This window comes from Procambarus clarkii, chromosome 90, assembly GCF_040958095.1.
Source record: "Procambarus clarkii isolate CNS0578487 chromosome 90, FALCON_Pclarkii_2.0, whole genome shotgun sequence".
In the NCBI taxonomy this organism is placed as follows: Eukaryota; Metazoa; Arthropoda; class Malacostraca; order Decapoda; family Cambaridae; genus Procambarus; species Procambarus clarkii.
The window spans coordinates 1,770,880-1,776,389 of NC_091239.1; positions in this window are offsets into that span (position 1 = coordinate 1,770,880).

Genomic DNA, 5,510 nt, shown 5'->3' on the forward strand with positions numbered 1-5,510 from the left:
TGAATATGGCAAAATGATCACTAACTAATTCATGAACAATTGATCCTCCGACAGCATTATCAATGAGACCGTGACCAATGACATAATCAAGCCTGCCACCCCTGAGGTGTGTGACGTTAGAGGAGTCAAAGTTGAACACGGACATGTTATTATCTCTTAAGTATTTTACAAAGACTCTGCCATTCCCGTTTGTTTTGGTGTCACCCAGGCTAGTGTGTCTAGCATTAAAATCACCCATTACAATGGTTTGAGAGCTGCTGGTAATTTTTGGGAGAGAAGCTTCCACCATTTGATCACACCTTACATATACATTAACTAAGTTAAGAAACCCGGTCGTTGTACCAATCTGAAACTGCTGATAATATGAGTCGTCACTTTTGTGGTTTTTAACATGTTTACACACTAGGTTACTTTTAACATACGTCTGAATTCGTTAGAGCCAGTGATGACTAACTCTGCGGCATAGCTACTACCTTTTTCGGGTAAATTATATAAATATGCATAGCTTCGCTGTCTATCAATATGGTCATCTTGGTAAAGCCTAACCCACAAGCTAGGCTTCTCGTGTGATAGGTTCCAGATCACCGTACTCGGGCATGCATATAACTTCCAATATTGAAAATGTACTTCATTTTGTCTTAGGGTTTTTGTTGCATTAAATGTTAACTGGGAACTTGTTCACCTTGGGATGAACCTTGCTGTTAAGATCGGATCTTCGTATCTGGTGCAGAATATGCAGAAATGATCGATAAGATTTGGTAATTAATGCATTAGTCTTCAACAATCTTGGTGCATCACTAGGATTGTGGTTGTTTTTTGTTCAAATTTTCAATCCAGATGCCAATTTCTATTGCGCTGGTCAGAATTGCATTTCTCCTTTGTAAACGCATTTCTCCTTTGTAAACGCAAATGCCACTATGTAAAAAGACACCTCGAACACTGTTTATGTAGGACAGACGTAAATCTGTGTATTTATGTATATAGATTAGATTATCATTTTAAAAGCACTACAATCACTTTCTGTGGCCTTTCTTTCCCTGGTATGTAGCAGGGTCAAGATGCAACCAAAGAAGATTCATCACTCGAAAAAGGCGGGCAGACCTCGCATCGACACCACCAAGACCCGCAACCAGGACAAGGTGGAAGATTTTGCACACGTGCTCGAGGAAGCTCTCCCTGGCCCAGCTGGGGTCACTGCCTGTAAAAGATGGGAGCTGGCAGGTCCACCATCGACATGGTCTTTTCCCTCAGACAACTGCAGGAGAAATGCAGGGAACAGAAGCAGCCACTCTTTGTAGCCTTCATAGATCTGACGAAGGCCTTCGACCTCGTCAGCAGGGATGGCCTGTTCAAGATCCTCCCCAAGGTCGGATGCCCACCCAGGCTCCTCAGCATCATCAGATCTCTCCATGAGAACATGAGGGGCACCGTGGTCTTTGATGGCCTAACATCAGACACCTTTGACATCCGAAGTGGAGTAAAGCAGGGCTGCATACTGGCTCCAACCCTATTCGGGATTTTCTTCGCAGTTATGCTGCGGCACGCCTTCGGATCTGTCACGGAAGGCATTTACCTCCGGACCAGGTCGGATGGAAAGCTCTTTAACCTCGCCAGGCTGAGAGCCAAGACAAAGGTTCGGCTGAGGTGTCTGCGCGACTTCCTCTTTGCCGACGACGCAGCAGTCACTGCCCACTCAGCTGAAGACCTCCAACGGCTCATAACCCGCTTCAGCGAGGCCTCTCAGGCTTTCGGACTCACCATCAGTCTGAAGAAAACACAAGTCATGGGACAAGGAGTGGACTCCCCACCTGACATCGGCATCTCTGATTCCAAACTGCAAGTCGTTCACGACTTCGTGTACCTGGGCTCCACAATCTCTGACTCCCTCTCTCTTGATACGGAGCTAAACAAACGCATCGGTAAGGCATCTACTACCATGTCCAAACTGACAAAGAGAGTGTGGGCCAACAATAGGCTAACTGAGTATACTAAGATTCAGGTTTACAGATCCTGTGTCCTGAGCACTCTCCTTTATGGCAGTGAGTCTTGGACACTCCGCGCCCGTCAGGAAAGACAGATAAATGCCTACTACAAGCGCTGCCTTAGACACATCTTGGACATCACCTGGCAGGACAAGGTGACAAACAACAACGTCTTGGGGAGAGCAAGAATCACCAGCATGTACACAATGCTGAAACAGAGACGAATGCGCTGGCTCGGGAACGTTGTGCGAATGGGCGACGGCAGGATCCCCAAGGATCTCCTGTACGGAGAGCTGAGGCAGGGAAAGCGTCCAGCATGCAAGCCCCAGCTACGGTACAAAGACGTATGCAAAAGGGACCTGAAAGCCATGGACGTCGATCTTGCTATATGGGAGACACTGGCTGCAGACCGTTCAGCCTGGAGGGAGTCTGTTCAAAGAGGTCTCTCCAAGTTCGAGGAGTCACTTGCCAAGGAATCGGAGGCAAAGAGACAGTGAAGGAAAGCCGGTAACCAGGAAGACAGACCAGAATAGGACTTCGTTTGTGCTCTGTGTGGGATGGACTGCCACTCTCGGATTGGCCTCATCAGTCACACCAGACGCTGCACCAGGATTGACAACTAGGGCGCAACTCCATAGTCTCCCGAGACTGAAGGATGCCTACTATAAGCAATAGGAAGCAGAGAGTTACAGTGAAGGGTGTGACCTCAGAATGGCGTGAAGTCACCAGTGGAGTCCCACAGGGCTCTGTGCTTGGACCTATCCTGGTTCTGATATACGTAAATGATCTCATAGAGGGTATATACTCATTCCTCTCAATGTTTGCTGACGACGCCAAAATTATGAGAAGGATTAAGACAGATGAGGACAGCTTGAGGCTTCAAGAAGACCTGGACAAGCTGCAGGAATGGTCGAACAAATGGTTGTTAGAGTTTAACCCATGCAAATGTAATGTAATGAAGATAGAGGTAGGAAGCAGGAGACCAGATACAAGGTATCAATTGGGAGATGAAATACTTGAGGAGTCAGAGAGAGAGAAAGACCTGGGGGTTGATATGACGCCAGACCTGTCCCCTGAAGCTCATATCAAGTGGATAACATCAGCGGCAAATGCCAGGTTGGCTAACATAAGAACGGCATTTAGAAACTTGTGTAAGGAATCTTTCAGACATTATACCACATATGTCAGACAAATCCTGGAGTATGCAGCTCCAGCATGGAGTCCATATCTAGTCAAGCATAAGACTAAACTGGAAAAGGTTCAAAGGTTTGCTACCAGACTAGTACCCGAGCTGAGAGGTATGAGCTACGAGGAGAGACTACTGGAATTAAACCTCACTTCGGTGGAAGACGGACGAGTTAGGGGGACATGATCACCACATTCAAGATTTTCTAGGAAATCGACAGAGTAGATAAAAACAGGTTATTTAACACAAGGGGCACACGCAGAAGGGGACACAGGTGGAAACTGAGTGCCCAAATGAGCCACAGAGATATTAGAAAGAACTTTTTTAGTGTCAGAGTGGTTGACAAATGGAATGCATTGGGAAGTGATGTGGTGGTGGCTGACTCCATTTCATCTACATCTACACAGTTTCAAGTGTAGATATGATAGAGCCCAGTAGGCTCAGGAACCTGTACACCTGTTGATTGACAGTTGAGAGGCAGGACCAAAGAGCCATAGCTCAATCCCCGCAAGCACAATTAGGTGAGTACACACGCTCGGGGGCCCTGGTAGCCTGGTGAATAGCGCGCAGTACTCGTAATTCTGTGGTGCGGGTTCGATTCCGGCACCAGGCAGAAACAAATGGGCAAAGCTTCTTTCACCCTGAATGCCCCTGTTACTTGTGAGTAAATAGGTACCTGGGAGTTAGTCAGCTGTCACGGGCTACTTCCTGGGATGTGTGTGTGTGTGGTGTGGAAAAAAAAGTAGTTAGTAAACAGTTGAGGGGCGGGCCGAATGAGCAAAAAACTCAGCCCCCGCAAACACAACTAGGTGAATACACACACATGCAGTCTGTAGCTCTGCTGGTTAGAAAAGGCTGGGGTTTTGAGGAGATGGTTATTCAGGGCTGTGAAGGTTTCAGTGACTACATAACAGATACCACAGCAACTGGAGGACAAAAAATTATAGTCATAGTCATATATAATCCACCACCAAATGACGGAAGGCCCAGACAGGAATATGAAAGAAAAAACATTGCCACAATTAACATAATGGAGAGAGCAGCTTCTGTCGCTAGCAGGAATGGATCTGGACTACTAATCATGGGAGACTTCAAACACGGGAAGACAGATTCGAAGAACCGAGGCCTAAATGGAGGAAGATACATGGAGAGCTAAGCTCCTGGACGTGGCAACAAGAAACTTTCTAAGCCAGCACATCAAAGAACCAACAAGAATGAGAGGGAAGGATGAACCAGCCTTGCTTGATCTGATTTTTACCCTAAATGAGTGGGATATAAGAGAAACTAAGTTGGAAGCACCCTTGGGAATGAGTGATCACAGTGCATTGATCTTTGAGTACCTGGTACTGCTAGGATTTACCTCCCGCAAGAAAGAACTAGGAAATAAAAGGCTGGCATACCGAAAGGGGAATTATGAGCAAATGAGAAGTTTCCTATGGGATATACCTTGGGACACAGACCTTAGAGCTACGTCTGTACAATACATGATGGACTATGCCACCCAAAAGTGTCAGGAGGCAGTAAACAGGTTTATCCTGGACCAAAAGGAAAAATCTGAGAAGCAAAAGAAGAATCCATGGTTTAATAGGGCATGTATTGAAGCAAAGGAACTGAACAAAAGGATGTGGAGGAACTTCCGAAATAACAGAACACCAGAAAGCAGAGAGAGATACCAGAGAACCAGGATTGAGTATGTCAGGGTGAGAAGAGAAGCAGAGAAAAGTTATGAAAATTTTATAGCAAACAAAGGCAAGACCGAACCAAAGCTACTCCACAGTCACATCAGAAGGAAAACAACAGTGAAAGAACTGGTAACGAAACTTTGAAGAGGCGAGGACAGGTCTATAGAGACTGATAAAGTGGTGTGTGAAGAGGTTCCGGGAGATCTTCATAATCGAACAGGGTAAGGTCACTGTGGTAGGAGAGAGGGCAGTACACCAGGCGGCGTTGGAAGGATTTGAAATTACGAGAGTTAAGGTCAAGAGATTTGGATGTGAGAAAAGCTGTTGGTCTAGAGGGGTTCTCGCCATGGGTATTGAAAAAGTATGAAGAGGCACTTTGCTTGCCGCTCTCCATAGTGTATAGTAGGTCACTGGAAACGGAAGACCTACCAGAAATATGAAATACGACGAATGTAGTCCCAATATACAAAAAAGGTGACAGACAATAGACACTGAACTACAGACCAGTGTCCTTGACTTGTATACCATGCAAGGTGATGGAGTTGATCGTGAGGAAAAACCTAGTAACACATCTGGAGAGAAGAGACTTCGTGACAAATCGCCAACATGGTTCAGGGAGGGTAAATCTTGCCTACTGGCTTAATAGAATTGTATGACCAG